Consider the following 18248-nt stretch of genomic DNA (forward strand, 5'->3'; position numbering starts at 1 on the left):
GATGCATATACTTCAGTAGCGGTAATGCATACTGAAATATACAATACAAATGCCAATAGTTCAATGGATGCTATGTATGGTGAATGGTACTACACTATAGATGCAGATGTGCACCTGGAAATGTCGCACAATGCTATGTGTGAGGTTATTCTAAATGCTACATGAACTAGTGATGTATGGAATGAAGCCTCTTTACAAAATACTTGCAATGATGACATGATATGCACTGATGCATCTAATGCTAATATGTTAGAAAGCCTAGATCTAAATATGCCATTGCAAAGTGTGACTGATGATAGAGGTAATGGATTGCCTCTAAGTCATGATACACTAGCTTCTCCCCCTCTTGAGGATGCATTGAAAAATTTTCATGAGATCCAAGCCCAATATGCTACCCATGGGCAAAGAACTAATGAGAAACCCCCCAAAAATTCAAAGGGTATTCAGACATATAAGGAGCATTGGAAGGTCTACTATGAATGGAGTTATTCATCGTATGATAGTGAAAAAGGCAAAGCAAATGTGTTTTGAAAAGCCAAAAAGGACCACATTGCCCCTTGAAAAGCATGTGCAAGTTTGGCATGATAACGAAGAAGAAAAAAAGAATGGGTCGTATCAAATTACTTCTTCAAAATATGCATGCGATTGCATTAAGAGAAAAGACTATTTGTGACTTTGAGGCAGACATTGAGGAATTGGTTTTTTATAATGTTCCAAATGCACCTACAGTGAATTATTATGGTGCATACACAGCTTCATATGCTACAAGGCTTTTTCTCACAGCTTGTCATAATGTGTATTACAATAAGATCAGTGTGGAAATAAAGGAAAGTCCATACTTTTCAATAATGGTTGATGAAAGCATATATATATCATGTGATCATAGGATGATTGTATGCATTACATATCTCATAAAAAAGGGAATTGGGCCCATTTGGAGTCGAATTATGAGACTACTAGACATACTAGATGGTTCTGCAAATGCATTGTATGCAAGTTTTTACAATATATCTCATGGAGCTTGAGTTGCCAAAGGTGAAATTGGTTGGATTTGCAAGTGATGGATGTACTGTAATGATTGGTTCTCAAAATGGCATTGTGACTCAGTTTGCAAGGGAAGTCCCCCATTTGGTGGGTGTGCATTGCATTGCACATAGAGAGACACTAGTTGCCAAGGATGAATTGGAGCCATTTCCTCTTTTTACACTTTTGAAATAGATTATTAAAAAAGAATACAAGTGGGTTAGAAGCTCTTATAAACACAATAAGGAGATGAAAGAGCTTGCCAATGCCTTTGAGTTGCCTGTGCAAGAGGTCTTGAGAATGCATGATATTCGTTGACTTTCATGAGGTGATGTTGCACTAAGGTTTAAAACTTATGCCTGCCTTATTGCATCTTTTGAAGTTATAAAGTCACGAGTTGTATGAATTTGTTACACCTTTCAAGATACAATTCTTTCTACACATTGCTGCAAATGTATTTCATTACTTAAACGTACTTAATCTACAATTCCAAAGCAAGAATGTTGATGTGACTTCCATTTGCACTTAGCTTGTAGTGACAATGGAGACAAGGTTTCTTGGAGATGTATTTGGCATTGGAGCACAACAATTCACATCCTTTGTTGAATAAGCCAATGATGGATATCTCCACTATACATGTGATGCATATGGACAAGAAGTGCATGCTCTTCACACTCGTTCATTGGGAGATAAGGATGCAAGTGGCAATCTAAACTCTTGGAAGAGTTGCATATCTATGGGTAGACAATTTGTTGGAAAAATTATATCATCCTTGTGTCTATGATTCAAAGACATAAAACTCTTTGAAGCAACAAAAGTATTTAGTCCAAAAGACTATCCGATTGAGCACAAGACAATGTTTGCAATGGGAAGGATTTGGATGCCTATTTTGTTAGAAAGTTTCAGGGACTTAGTCGATGTGAATGCATGCAACTTGCGATATGAGGATCTCATGATCCGATTGAAAAGGATTTCCAAGCATGAGTATGCATGAGGCATGGGCAATATGTGGAGTTGATGAGCATTGGGAGCAATTGTATGGAGAAATGAAGAAACTTTGGTAAGCTTTTTTAGTGATTGTTGCAAGTACAATGGATTGTGAGAGAGGGTTTTCTCAAATGAATAGAATTAAGTCTCTTGAGAGAAACTGCTTAACTTTGGAGACATTAAATATGTTGATGTTGTTATCCTATCATGGTGAGAAAAATCCTCGTGCTGTGGATTGGGATGCCATGTACATTGCTTGGGATTGTTGAAAGAGCATCGAAATCCCAATGTGATGACAACGTAAGAAAGTGGTTTTCTTCTTGTTGCTTTTGACGACATGTGTTGATCCATTGAGATTTTTTTCTCAATATAATAAAGAATGTCTAAGCTTGTATTTATGATAATTTTTTAAGCCTTACAATGTGGATTGTGCTTTTAGTTTAATGGAGACTTGTAACTTTTAAGTTTACATAATAGATTTTTTAAAATTATATATTTAAAAAAATATTTCAAGAAATACATTTTTTTCATGGCTATGCTCTCGAAAGGCACTAGAAAAAATTTACCTTACCTAAAGAAAGGTAACATTGAAGAATGCCCTTCTTGTGATAATAGGGTCCTCACTTGCAAAAATAAAGATCATGAAGTGCGTGACAAAGGATAAAGGTGTTATTGATTTTGACTTGAAGCCCAACCTTGGGCATCAAATTTAAAGCCTAAGACTACCTCGTGATAAATGATGAAGGTGTCATTGATTTTGTCTTGAAGCCCAAACTTGGACATCAAATTTAAAGCCCGTAATTGTATTGGCATCGATGCACCGGGTGCGTGAAGTGCGTGACAAAGGATAAATGTGTCATTGATTTTGTCTTGAAGCCCAATCTTGGGCATCAAATTTAAAGCCTGCAGACACGCTATTACTAGACGACTGATTGGTAGTCCCAATCAAGCTGGCTGTCACGCGCTTTCTTCATACGTATAACTATCAGCACGCTGTCACAAGCTTCAATGAAGAAAGACGACTGATTCGTACTAGCTCTAAGCTCACTGCTCACAGCTGCAACGTGAGTAAGTGCTGTGATGAGACACCAGCTGAGGCTAACTAGCTTCTAGACACCCCAACAATCCGATAGCTATCAAGGCGGATATGGAGGTGGTGGTGATGGCGATGACGCTGCTGCTGCTCATGGCGGTTGGAGCGATGTCACGCACGGGGCTGGCGAGCGTGGCCAAGGAGTGCCTGCAGAGTGCCGGGGTGCGCAACTACACGCTGCCCGGGGACGCCACATTCTACCACCTTCTGGAATTCTCGACGCAGAACCTGCGGTTCGCCGGGGCCCCGCCGTCGTTGCTGCTGGTGCTGCCGGAGTCTGCCGCCGAGCTCCGGGCCGCATTCCTGTGCGCGTTGGGCAGTGGCCTGACCGTCCTCATCCGCAGTGGCGGCCACGACTACGAGGGCCTCTCCTTCACCGCTGATTCCCCTTTCTTTCTCCTCGACCTCATGAACCTCGACCGCATTGACGTCGACATGGACTCCCGCACCGCCTGGGTCCAGGCCGACGCCACCCTCGACCAGCTCTACTATGCCATCTTGTAGGCCAGCTTGGAGCTTGGCTTCCCCGCTGGCGTCTGCCCGACGGTGTGCGCTGGTGCCCACATCAGTGGCGGTGGCTACAGCTTCATGTCGTGCATGCACGGCCTGGCCCCCGATAACATCCTAGACGCCCTGCTGGTGAATTCGACCGGCGCGCTACTGAACAGGCCGGCCATGGGGGAGGACCTGTTCTACGCCATCCGCGGCAATGGCGGCGGCAGCTTCGGCATTGTGAAGCTGCAGCTGGCATGCCGCGAGTGACAGCTTTCAATGCCGTGCGCGCCAACCGCACCAACATAGCTGAGATTGTCCATACGTGGCAGACGGTGGCCCCGAGTGTCACTCCGCCGGAGCTGCAGATTGTGATTTATCTCTACGGTGGGCAGACGGTGTCGGAGAAGCTGGTGGCGCTGGTCTACGGTTACTACATGGGGGAGCTGCAGGAGGTACTAGAGCTGGTGACGGACATTTTCCCAGAGCTGGGGCTAACGGAAGGGGAGTGCAGCAAGGGCAGCTGGATCAAGGCGGTGGCGAACGTGGGCCGTGCCTCGATCCAGCTCCTGGACAAGAACTACTTCAAGGCCAAGTCTGACTATGTTTAGATGCCCCTGTGGAGGTCCGTGTGGGACGGGGCCTTCCATCTCATAGAGGCCAACCCGGCGGTCGGCAGCATCCTGTTCAAGCCATACGGCGGGGCCATGGCCGCCATCCCGTCCAACCACACGCCCTTTCCACACCGACGTGGCAACCTCTTCGTCCTGTAGTACCACGCCAACTGGACCAACGTGTCCTTGTCCGAGCCTACGATGCTCTGGTGGTCCCGCATGCTCCACGCCTACATGGAGCCCTTCGTATCGCAAAACCCCAGGCAGGCTTACATTGGTACTTGGACCTTGACATCGGAGAGGACGCCACGTATCCAAATGCCGCCGCCACATGGGGCCCCTACTACTTCAATGATAACTTCAAAAGGCTGGCACAGATCAAGGCGCAAGTGGACCCAGATAACGTCTTTCACCACCCTCAAAGCATCCCCTCCTACATACCAGGAGCAAAGAGTCTATTGGTCTGGCCGCTTCCTACTGATAATAATAATTTTGTTTTATCGTATATCTCTCATGGCTCTAGTCTTCATTGTATAGATTATAATATATACTAGCATTCTTTGTGCGCGCAAAATGCTAAGCCGCTTCGCGGCAACGGTGTGTAGCAAAAGAGTCTACTGGTCTGGCCGCTTCTTACTGATAATAATATTTCTGTTTCATCGTATATCTCTCATGGCTCTAGTCTTCATTGTATGCATTATAATATATATATATCTCTCTCTCTTTTCTCTCCCCGATTTCTTCTCTCTCTCTCCTTTTTTTCTCCCCCCTCTCTCCTTTCTTTTCCTTCTCTCTCCCTCCTCTTTTTTCATTTTTCTTCTTCTTCTTCTTCTCTCTCTCTTCATTCTCTTTTTAAATTTTTTCTTTTCTCTCTCTCTCTCTCTCTCTCTCTCATTTTCTTCTCTTTGCGCTTTTCTTCTCTCTCTCTCTCCTCTCTTTTCCTTCTCTCTTTCTCCTCTATTTTTAATTCTCTCTTTTTAAATTTTATCTTTTCTCTCTCTATAATTCTCTCTACATATTCTCTCTCTCTTCTTCTTCTTTCACTTTCTTTCCCCCCCAAGTCTGTCTTAAAGTATGTAAATTTTATATTTTCCCTATATATAATTCTCTCTTTATGTTTATATTCTCTCTCTTCTCCTCTCTCTCTCTCTCTCCGCCCCCTTTTCTTCTTCTCTCCTTTCTCTTAATTTTCATTTTTTATTCTCTCCCTTTTAAATTTTATCTTTTTCTTCTCTCCTTCTCTCTTTTTTAAATTTTATCTTCTCTCTCTCTCTCTCTCTCTCACAAAAAATATTTAAATTTTAAAAAGAATTTTCTCTTCTCTCTTTTTTCCCATCTCTCTTCCTCTTTTTCTCTTTTTTCTTCTTATTCTTCTTCTTCTCTCTCTCTCTCCTTTCCTTCCCTCTCCTCTTTTTTCTTCTTTTTTCTTCTCTTTAAATTTTTTTTCTCTTTCTTTTAAATTTTATCTTTCCTCTCTCTATAATTCTCTATGTGTTCAAATTCTCTATCTTCTTCTTCTTATTTTCTCTCTCTCATTTTCTTCTCTTTGTCTTTGTCCCCCCTCTCTCCTCTCTTTTCCTTTTCTCTCTCTCTCTCTCTCACTTAAATTTTATATTTCCTTTCTCCATAATTCTCTCTCTCTATGTTCCCTTTCTCTCTCCCTCCCTCTCATCTTCTTTCTTTTTTGTTCTTTGTATATTTCTCTCTCTCTCTCTCTCTCCTTATTTTAATTAAAAGGAAAGTTTCTCTTTTTTTCTTTTCTCTTTCTTTTAAATTTTATCTTTCCTTTCTCTATAATTCTCTTTCTATGTTTAAATTATTTCTCTATAATTCTTCTTCTTATTTTCTCTCTCTATCTATCTCCCCCCTCTCTCCTCTCTTTTTCTTTTTCTTTCACACACTGTCTCTCTATTAAATTTTATATTTTCTCTCTCTATGATTCTATTTCTTTCTTTTAAATTTTTTCTTTCATCTCTCTATAGTTCTCATTGTGTTCAAATTCTTTCTCTTCTACTTATTTTCTCTCTCCCATTTTCTTCTCTCTGTCTCTCTCCCCATCTCTTCTCTTTTCCTCTCTCTCTCTCTCTCTCTCTCTCTCTCTCTCTCAAATTTTACATTTCCTCTCTCTATAATTCTCTTTCTCTCTGTTCCCCCTCTCTCTCCCTCCCTCCCTTTCCTCTTTTTTTTTGCTCTCTCTCTCTCTCTCTCTCTCTCTCTCCTTATTTTAATTAAACAAAATGTTTACATTAAAAAGTTTAATCTAACAGAGAGAGAGAGAGAGAGAGAGAGAACCTAGACCCTACGCATGAGAGAGAGGGAGAGGGGGAGAAGAAAAATGTTTAATTAAAAAAACTATTCTATTTTCTCTTTCTCTCCTTTCTCTCTTCATTTTCTTCTTTTTCTTATTATTATTCTTTTTCTTCTCCCTCTCTTTCTCTCTCTCTCTCTCTCTCTCTCTCTCTCTTTCTCTCTCTCTCTCTCTATTTTATTCTATCTCCTTCTCGAAATGTGTGAAGAACTGTCTCTGTCTCTTTTATTCTATCTCCTTCTCGAAATGTGTAAAAAACTATGTTCGAAAAACTTTAAATTAAAAAAATAAAAATATCTAATTAAAAAATTTAATTTAAGAGAGAGAGAGAGAAAGAGAGAGAGAGAGACTTTGGATTTAAAAAGAAGTTTGACTTAATTGAGAGAGAGAGAGAGAGAGAGAGAGAACCTAGGCCCTACACATGAGAGAGAGGGGGGAGAGGGAAAGAATTTAATTAAAAAGGGAATGGGGAAAAGAAAGAGAGAGATTATAAGTGAGAGAGAAGGAAAGGGTTTTTAATTTAAAAAATGGAGGTGAGGAGGGGAAGGCTTTAATGAAAAAAGGGAAGGGGAAGAGAAAATGAGATATTGCACGTGAGAAAGAGAGGAGGGGAGGGGGTTTTGATTGAAAAAGGGAGGTTTGGAAAAGGGGGTAGGTTCGGGAAGCCCTCTGGAGGTTCGGGGCTCTCCGAACCTATAGCTAAAATAATATAGTAGCAAGATGCATAGGATGGAGAAATCTATACGGTTATACCTGAGCTTACACGAATTCTATCGCATAAGATCGTGTAGAAGCGACGCCAACATATACACATAAAGAATAGTATTCAAATTCTACTTATAAAGAGGCTATACGACACTTCACTATTAGTTTCGGCATAATGAAGGCACGGTCTCTGTTTTCCAGAAAAATAGGAGGGCAATTCTGTATCACATGCATCGCAAGACATCGAGGGAAACCAGGTATGTCACCAGGCACATGTGAATCGTTTAGTATGCATTAAAGCTACACAAGCGCTTTCATAAGGTCTTGATCTTTTTGGATTCGTCATTCATGCTTTGTCCCAACACCTAACAATGCTTGGCTCAAGATCAATGAAACATGAAATCTGGCTTTATTCGAAGTTCTCATTGCTTTCAAATCCCAAAGCCAAAGGTTTAAATAACATATAGAATAGATATTGAAATTTAATTGTTCTAAACTCTGGCTCAAGGCCCTTCTCATTGCTTTCAAATCCCAAAGCCAAAGTTATAATATATAGAATAGATATTGAAATTTAATCGTTCCAAACTTTGGAGTCGACCCAACTAGGATATCTGGTCGTCTTCCCGATACATAACCTCCCGCCCGGTTCTTTCCCAGCAACACAATGAATGGTCCTATTGACAAGCTCATAAATGTGTAGGTAATTCAAGAATATTTAAAGGTTCGCGTCTTGGCCTTGCCTCGAGTCCCGACGCCCAAGTCAAGGCCGGCTTCCTTTTACCTTTTAAACTCAAAAAATTAGTATTCTATGCTCCATACCGAATGAAATAGTCGGGCCAGAATTAGGATGACGGTAGCGATAAATAGCCAGGGCGAAATTAGAACGAGGAAACCAGTACCCAGTCACAGTCAGGGACCGGGTGGATTTACAATTAGAACAAAACCAACGCATAACGTCAAATGAAATGGCATAATCACAAGCTCCCAACGGCCATACTAGCTCAATAATGGCACCTATAATTCAATAAAGTTACCAATTAAGCGAGGGCTACATGATAATTGTACTGAGATCCAGAAGAGGTACAATGGGACGATCGACAAGCGGCATGGGAATGGGATGATGTGTGGTGTATTATTGAGAAGTTCCACCAATAGGTCATATAAATACTTGAGCTCAATCAACTATAAGTGAGTTCTATGCGGTAGTACAGCACGCGATATTGACCGTGCCAAAGCGATCTGGGTATCATCGCAGCCGATGATAAGCTAGCTAGTTATCAGCGGCGCAGGCGATGGAGCACCAGCGGAAGTTATTCGGGCCGCTGGGGGGACAGCAGCCCGAATCGCCACCGCAGTCGTCGTCGCTGGAGCACCCATGATCCTGCTCATCCTCCCCCTCCTCCTCAATTAGTCTGTCAATTCCTGCACGCCCAACAACTTTAACATTAGCATTATCATGGGTACCTTGCATAATATCGGTTTCTCCTATCACATCCATAATGGCCGCATCATGATGCTCGACGAGGCCACGTCGGAGAAGCAGGGCTAACGTGGAGCTCGCGGCGCCGCACCAGAAAGGCTTCGCCTGCACGAAATACAGCACCGTCATCACGACTAGCAGCTGGCTGCTGATGCGACTCATGATCTTCTATCGAAATACCGTAGACTCTTCGCAAGGATCTCAGATCTAAATAACTCCACTTCTACCAGCCCAGCTAAATATAGCTAGCTGATGATCGTTTTGCCTATCTTCTCTGTCTAATGATCAGAGGCTCTCAGATGTACTTGACTCGACTTGTAGTAGCTGCCTGGCTGATGATCGTTCTGCCCATCTTCTGTCTAGATATTATATGACCTTTCAGCCGGCCCTTTACCGCAAGACGACGAAATGGTCCGGTCTCCTCGAGAATGTCGTGCAAACATATTTAAAGGTTTTACATTTTGGCCTTGTCGCAAGTTCCTTCAGGGGTATCTAAGTACCTTCAAGGGCGGCTTTTTCTTTTTCTTCTTTAAAAGAAACAAAAACATATCTGAAAACCCTCCAAGGACGTTTGTTTCTATCGTTCTCATCCTGCTAACGCTGCTGCGGAGCCTTTTACCAAACTAAGAAAATAAAGGTTGCGTTTTGCAAATCTTATGAAGTTATATTTTGGGATAGCTGGGTAACTCGGAGTTGCACACTTTGCAAGCTCGCAACATTATGCCTATCTCGCTTCACGTTTGTGAGCAAAGTGAAGCCATTGCTCACACAAATAAAGTGGCCATGCTTTCGTGTGACATGATTGTGTATTTGGGATGTGTATACTATGATATCACGTGTGCACATGTGGATGTGGTTGTGTGTGTGCCCAAAGTGTGTGGAGATATGAATGCATGCCCCTGTGTAACCATGATTATGGGTCCTTTTTATGCCTATGTGTGTCACATGCAGCATGTATTGTAAAAGAAGAGCATGAAATAACCTAAAACCTATTTCAATGCTTAGTTTTCTATTAAATATATAGCCAAATTTTATTTGGATTTGATTGTGTGCTAATTACTAAAGGGAATTCTATATCTTGCACTAAATTGTATTTGCAAATCATAATTTTAAGGAACATCAATTAATTAAGAAATGTTGCATTTTGTTTAATATTTCAGGTTAAGAATTAGGTGATTAAAATTTGAGTTGGAACTAAATTTCTTTATTAATAGATGTTGATTAAAGTTCATGGAATTCCAAAATTGGCCAAACAATCATGTATAAATGTGTACATGAATGTAAAGGCACCCAAATATAGAAATATCTCTAAGGATTAAGCTCTCAACCAAGATACTCTGCTACTCCAATCAAAGGGGTAGAGGTGAAAGAGGAAGATCAAATTTTAGAGGAAGAGGTGTTGGAAATGCATATGCAGCCCATGGACAACAAGCTACTGGATGGCAAAATAGGCAGCCTCAAGCAAATAGAGGTGCCTCAAATGCTCGTGGAAGAGGGGGTTATTCAACTAGAGGAAGAGGCACTTATCATGAATTAGGCATGCCTGTTGAGATGTCGAGTTTCACATTACAACCTACCTAGTATATATGCCTTAGTGTTGTGGCACTACTTTAGTCATTGGCTTTCTAGGTGATTGAGATGGAGAACATACTAGTAATTCTATAGCTTAACTACACCACATAGTCCACTATTGGTTATGGCACATTTATCTTGCCACCTTGGGTAAGTTACTCATGAGTATGTGCATGCATCACGTGGGTTCAAAATAAGGTATTTTTAAAATACAGTTTTTATACATTTTTAACATATAGAAGGGTGTAATATAAAGGGGTCATTTACAAATTGAATAGAAAAGGGTTATGTTTTATTCATCTCCTTACACATCGGATGTAGTAGATGTAGGGCTTCCATTCTGTGTGTGTGTGTGTGTAATGTAGATCTTAAGTTAATGCATCTATTTCATAGTCTTACATGACTATTCACTATGCCCCTTAAATGGATAATATTTCATAGCTCGTTCATTTGATTCTATGAAGCCAATTCATTTAATTTAAAAACGCACAATCACATGATCATCTACATATTCATTTCTTGTGATATCTAGGGTACTCTAGGAATTTTATCTCATGTCTGTTTACAGATACAAAATTTCTTTAGAAAGTAGAGTTAAATTTTTTCAGTGAAACATGTTATCTTATTAGCTAGATTATGCTTAGTTTATGGTCAAGCTATGAAGAAACAATTTGCTATTCATATTGAGTTTATGTTTTTCAAACACGTCTAGGATTTTATCAATTCTAATATAGATCTATCATAGCAAAAATGTTATATCAACTCAAACTTTAAGCCCCATAGCCTTAACCTAAAACAACAATAAGAGCATCTAAAGGCATATAGATAAGTATTTGTGCACATCCCAGTCACTTCTCTAGCTTTTGTCTCCCAATGTTAGTGTTAATCCAATGGAGTGCCTTCACCTTTACTGTTCCTTTTTATCTTTACACGTGCACCTTTACCCCCAAACCATTAGACCATCATGGTAGATACCTTAACCCTTAGAGATTTGACTATGTACATGATAGAAAACTATACATTGAAATATATTTTAAGTTGCTTCATGCTCTTCTTTTACAATGCCTACTTCTGGACATGCATGTGGCCCAGGTACGTTGTCGTGATGCTATGAGGACACAGTGTGAAAAAGTATGGAATGCATCATTATCTGACTTCTTTATTGATCTAGAGAGTCAATGTGATCTGAGCCATTAGTACCAGAGTGAGTTGCATGGATTACCCAAAAATACTAGATTTTTGGATAATTTTAGTGAATTTTAGATATTGTTTATTGTAAAAATCCGAAAAAGTTAGAAAAAAGCTTCTAGATTAGGATGGCATGCAAAAAGCTAGTTGCTTTTTCAGCCAATTAGGGGATTTTCACAAGAGGGACAGATTGATGAAATCGCGTGCGTCGCAATCGCTGTAAACAAGCTGAAAACTGCAGTTTGAATTGAAAGAAGAAGAAGGAGTGATCTGGGAGATCCGTGACTAGGTGTCCTAGTGTTTTACCCCCTTTTCGGAGCCAACGAAGCCATCAGATTTGGGTTCTGAGCAGTAGAGAAGGAGCTTTAATTTTTATGCACGTTTTGTTCTACAAAGAAACTCTAGGAGATCTAATGCCTAGAGATTGCTTCTGAGTAGTGCGAAGATTCCAAGTTCTTTCAATACATATTGATTCAATTCATTGTGATTTGTCTTTGTAGTGTTTACCACTTGGGTATTCTCTATTTTCTCTTCCATCTCCTATCTCTACTTCCTTCTACTTTTAATCCTCGGTGGATTCGACCTTTCAATAAAAACCCATCCGACATTGGTGAACCCGATGTGAAAGGTCATCAGAAGAAGGAAAGACAAGATGGGAGAATCTTCAAATACATTCTCTAGTGATGTTTTGCACAGTTGGTGCAAAATATGAATATGCTTATGCAGGTACAACAACAACAATAGGTGACATAAGCCTTAGCTCAAACAGAAAGTGTTGTGATGAATGCTTTGTAAGCAGTGGAGCGTGAGGTGAAGTTATTCAATGGCAGGAATGTATCTGCATATGTACATACCTATGCTCAGAAGATGGAATTCTTTGGGATGGCTCAATCTGCATGGAGCTGATATTTTGCACGTGTTACTGTTCATGAACTGAAAGCACGGATTACTGAATTATACTTGTAGGATGTGGACTGGTTAGCCTTCAAGAAGACACTCAGGAAATAATTTTACATTGAGGACACCAGTTTGATTATGCGCAAGACTTTTCAAGAGTGGGTTTTACAACCCAATAAGGGTCTTGTGGCTATGGAATTGTTAAGAGAATTTGAAAGTCGATTTGAGTAGTTGGATCTTGTAGAATAACAAGCTCTTGCAAGTCAAAAAATTGAATTGTTTCTACAGGCAATTGATCCTGAGCTTCAAGAGAAGCTTGATGATTTGTTGGAGGATCAGACTGTAGAGACAGGTTTGAAAACAGAGTGGGACATGTCAAGGAAGCTATTACTGCACTTGTGAAGAAGCATAGAAGAAGAGAAAGATTGCATGTCTCTAGCTTGCCCACTGTTACGGGTAAGATAGTTGATGTATCCAGTAAGCTACCTACTTCTGTGGCTAACTCTATGGTCGTACCTGCTATTGTTCCCTCTGTTAGGAAAGATGTCTTAGATGAATTGGTCAAAGGCATGTGGGATCTTCAATTGAAGGTTGCAAAATTGGACAAAAAAGGATAAGAGGAAAGGGGACGGGCAGCAGCCCCTAAGCCTGGAAAAAGATGTATGTGGTGTGACAGTTTGCAGCAGGAGAGAAAGGATTGTGTTGCCCATCAGGAGGCCTTGGCACGATAGCTTATCTTTTGGAAAGATAGCAAGATCCATGCACAAGAAACGGGATTGCCCCTTGCTTTGAATTTTGGAAAGGGAGGTATGCAAAAGTTGTTGGAAGACTTGGCTATCTGAAATGCTTATGCGGTGGTATATGCTTCTACTTTTGGTCTACAGTTGGATAGAATGCATGGCCAAATGATGGTCGGTTCAAAGGCTGAAATATGGACATATGCTTTACATGCAGCTGAAAAGAGAAAGGTTACTGATAGTGAAATGTCTCATGCAGGGCAAGACATTTGTGGCATAACTGGTTGGGAATCACCGATAGATGCATATTCAGTGTCATATTTAGAAAAGGTACAAAACACAGATGTACTTGTGGAAGAAAAATGAAAAAGAGATGAAGATATTGCAGGGACATCTAAAAGAATGACAAGAAGAAGTGTGGATCAACCTAAAGCTGCAAATCAACCACCTCCCGAGCATGTTATGGAAGAGGTCAGTCATGAGTAAAAACAGGATAACAAACAAGAGGGCAAAAATAAGGGCAAGTAGCCAAGATATAAGTTACAATCTAACATTGAGACAACTACAGATCTTAAGAAGGTTCTTGAAGAACGGATCTTAAATAGTCGGGTGGAATTTACCTTGGGAGAGGTGCTTGGCATTGCCAAGCAAGAATTTCGTGATGAGATCATTGACATAATTAAAAGGAAGTGTCAGTTTCTTGGTGATACCACTAGTGCATTGCTGCAATTTGAAGAGGAAACTGATTTGTTGGGTATTCGGACTGAATATGAGTATGAAGTAAGTACAGGATTATCTATGCAGGATGCTACTAATCAATGGACAGCATGTGAAAAAGAGAAGAAAGTGGCTGAAAATGCATTGTCTTGTAGAAATATGCATGGTGGAGTAAGGCAAATGCAACAATATGGAGAAGAGACTCTAGGATTTATTCCTTGAAGTCACTACACAAGAAATCATTGGGCTAGAGCTACCATTGAAATGGTAGTGAAAATAGGGGAATGTGAAACTCCTTGTGTTGCTTTACTTAACCATGGGTCTGAGATAAATGTCATTGAGTGGGGATTGTATGAAAATGGTGCATGGCCTGTAGACATTGATTATGGTTGGCAAATGAGGGCTGTAAATAATTCTTCAGGGGAGCTCTATGCTGCATGTCCTAATGTAAAAGTGACGATTGGTGATGTACAGGAAGAGCAACACTTCTTTGCGCAAGATGATTCCTCATATGCAGTGATTTTGGGATAGCCCTATATTACATGTGTGCATATGGAAACAAAGGTGCTTGATGATGGTTCTGCTTATGCAAGAGTCAGAAGCAAGGATGGGAGAAAAGCAGTCCAATTTCTTACTGTTTGTGTTAATCATCCTAGAAATCGGGATACGCTTCGAGAGTCTCCTTTGGTTCCAAATGCAAGGGAATTCAAAGACCTAGATTTTCATTAAGCACTGCTGTAATGCAGGGCTACAGTAGTGTTGTTCAGTGGGTGTACTCGCCTCTTGATGAAATGAAGCATGTATTTACTATTGGTAATTCTTAGTTTACAGCAAATAGTTCATGTTGGTTTAAACCTATGGAAGCTATATGTAGGGTTGAACACATGTCTATGAAATGGGCTACTAAGAAACTAAGAGCATTGGGGTTGCTAGCTGAAAATGATGGCATTTCAGGCATCTTTTATGGGCTGAATATTACTGATACTATGGCTGAAATTTCAGCCACTATACATGCAGAAAATGAGGCTGAAAATAGAGTGTTGTCAGTATGTTCTTTGGATATGTATGATGTTATAGCATTGTTTGCTCAGTAGGAAGGATTACAATGGGCTGAAGCACTTGTGGAGACAAAGTATAAGAGAGTTGACAAAAAGGTGAAACCAATTGCTTTGCCACTTCCACAGAGAGTGAGGGTATGTATGAAAAAGTGTCAAGGCAGCCAAGCTTACGGGATCCTAAAGATATAGGTCATTAGTTTACATCTAAAACATTGCAGGAATTGAAAGTTGGTGCAGAAGGGTTTCTTTTGCCTGCTGAGAGAGACTGTTTTATGCGAATGTTAGCTAGACATGGGAAGGCATTTGCATTTCATCCAAGTGAAATAGGTTGTGTGGATCCAAATGTTGTCTCTCCTATGGTCATATTTACTGTGCCACATGTACCATGGAACTTGAGGCCTATTCCAGTGCCTAAAGCTTACTTGCCAAAGCTGATGGTTTTGCTAAATGAAAAGATTTGCATGAAGATCTTGGAGTCTTCTTCAGCCCCATACTCAAATCGTTGGTTTACTGTGCCAAAAAAGAATGGGGCTTTGAGATTTATTCAAGACATCCAACCGGTCAATAAAGTGACCATAAGAAATGTGGGTGTAGGTCCTGTGGTTGATGAATTTGTAGAGGCTTTTGTAGGCAGAGCGATCTATTCTTTGGGCGATCTTTATTCGGGTTATGATCAGTTTCACCTTGCAATTGAAAGCAGGGATATCACAACCATGAAGACTCCTTTGGGGTTAGTACGGATGTGTACTCTCCCACAGGGTGCAACAAACTCGGTGGCACACATGAAAAATGCTATGAATAGGGTACTCACGGATTTTATACCACAATTGACTATGCCCTTCTTGGATGATGTTCCAATCAAAGGGTGTGTAGTGGATGAAAATAATAAAGGGATGGACGCTCATGGATGCAGACAGTTTGTTGCAGACCATATTGTGGATTGTGAGAGGATTTTGACACGTCTAGAAGAGGAGCATTTAACTCTTTCTGGACAAAAGTCTATCTTTGGAGTTGAAGAGGTTTTGATTGTTGGGCATATGTGTGGGCCTTATGGGCGAAGGCCATCACCAACAAAAATAGATGGGATTGATAGAATGCAAGATATATGCACGAATGTATTAGAGATGCATAGATTCTTGGGTGCATGTGTGTTCTATTTGATATGGATTCCTCACTTTGCACATGTAGCCGATACTCTTTATTAGATTGTAAGGAAAGGTTAGAAATTTCATTGGGAAAGGAAGCATCAGAAAGCAATGAAGAAATTGAAGCAACTTTGAAAATTTGCTCCTACATTGAGAAAGGTTGACTATTCACATGGAAAGCCTATCATTATTACTGTTGATACAAGCCCAATCAGGATTGGATGGGCAATTGGGCAAGATGATGAGGAAGGACAAAGATATGCAATTTGCTTTGGTGCTAAAGTATTGACTGAGCGACAAAGAAGATATGCACAGGTTAAAAGAGAATTATGGGGAATTGTGACAACCCTTAAATGTGATGAGTATTTTATGGGTGCTCATGTAGTCATTGAGACCGATTGTTTGCTAGTATCGGGTATGATTACTAGTTGTGCTACTCTGGACATTGCTATGCTCCCATGGATTGCATACATCAAATATTTGAACCTTGAATTTTAGCATATTGCAGGAAGAGATAACCCAGTGGGCTGACATGTTATCTCGAGCACATTATGAGAATGAAGATGGGATGATGGATGAGGAGGAAGAAGATGACTTTCTTATGGCTGAAAATGATGTTGCAAGAGTGAATTTAGCAATGCAAAGTGTTGCTAGAGCATTAACACAAGCTTGGACAACAAAGAGAAGACACTTTAGATGTTTTGTATCTTGTGTAGAAGTGTTTCTGGAATAGAAATATACAGGAGAGTGGCTGAGAATTGGTCAATACCTCGGTACATTAACAAAGAGAGATGAATGGTCAGATGAGGAGTTTAAGAAAATCAAGAGGAAAGCGTATGGGTTTTTTTTTAAAAAGATGGATACTTATGGAAACATGCTAAAAAGAAACAATGTATGCCATTGCGAGTTTTGGGTGACAGAGCTTCACAAGTAAAAGTAATGCAAGAATTTCATGAAAGCTTGTGGGCTGGTCATAGAGGTGTTTGGGGTACTTTTACAAAGATCAAAGAAAGATATTGGTGGCAGGGTATGTATAAGGATGTTGCTCACATTGTAAAAACATGTATGACATGTCAAATGTATTCATCTGCGAGACATCAGGATGGATTGCAACCCACATATCCATTGTCTCTTCATTTTAAGTGGGTGATGGATTTAGTCACGATGCCTATAGTTCTTTGGCAAATGAGATATCTTGTGCTTGCCCGTGAAGACTTGACTAATCAAGTGGAAGGGAAAGCTTTACGTACTAAGACAACAAATGCTGTGTGTACTTTTCTCTTAGAAGAGATCTTTTGTCGGTATGGCCGTGTGGGAAAAATTATAGCAGATAGGGGTGGGTTGGATGCAGATGAAGCTCATGATTTCTTTGCACGGTTCGGGATAAAGCTTGCTTTAACTTTAGCCTATAACCCTGAAGGAAATGGGAAAAGTGAAAGAGGTCACCCACCTATTGTGAAGGCATTGGCAAAAGCACGTGGAGAGAAGGTAAAAGAGTGGCCACGATTGCTCCCTTATGCTTTGTGGGCTGACAGAACAACTCATAGTGTTGTTACAAGATATATGCCTGTAGAATTGATGTATGGTCAAAAACCTATCATGCCGATAGAAGAGATGACAGTCACATGGAGTGTGTTACCTTGGGAGGAGGAGTTGAATCGAGAGGAGTTGTTGGCCTTACACATTAGATAGTTGGAAAGAAAGTCAGAAGACATAGAGGTAGCAACTGCAAAGTTAAGGGCAGCAAGGATACAGAACAAGAAACCGTTTGACAAAAGACATAGACTAAGACCAAGAACCATACAGGATGGGGATTGGGTATTGGTTTACGATAGCAGTTTAGATAACCTGCCATGTGTAAAGTTTCCAAAAGATGGTTTGGACCCTATGTGGTAAGATAGGTGTTTGATAATTCTATTTATGCATTAAATGAGCTGGATGGGACAGCCATCAAACTTTCGATCGCAGGGAAAATAATCAAATTATTCAAAAGGCGAGAATCTACTACATATGAGTTTCCAGAATCGGAAGAAAATAGTGGTTCTGATACAGGGGCTAGCCAGGAAGATATGAAAGATGAAGAAGTAAAGGATATGGTTACAGAGGATGAGGAGGACTCAGAATCTGGTGACAACTAGGATTTTGGCACATACCGAAGGATGTGCAGGTTTAGAGGGGGTGGATGTCGTGATGTTATGAGGACACAGTGTGAAAAAGTATGGAATGTATCAT

General features: G+C 40.5%; 1 pseudogene; it reads left to right on the forward strand.

Moving 5' to 3' along the window:
* Positions 1 to 3157: 3157 nt before the first annotated feature.
* LOC148010758 (reticuline oxidase-like) lies at positions 3158 to 4763 on the forward strand (annotated as a pseudogene).
* The last annotated feature ends 13485 nt before the right edge of the window (positions 4764 to 18248 follow it).

Source organism: Lygodium microphyllum, chromosome 29 (assembly GCF_053477565.2).
Source record: "Lygodium microphyllum isolate KBCC chromosome 29, Lygodium_microphyllum_v1.1.10, whole genome shotgun sequence".
In the NCBI taxonomy this organism is placed as follows: Eukaryota; Viridiplantae; Streptophyta; class Polypodiopsida; order Schizaeales; family Lygodiaceae; genus Lygodium; species Lygodium microphyllum.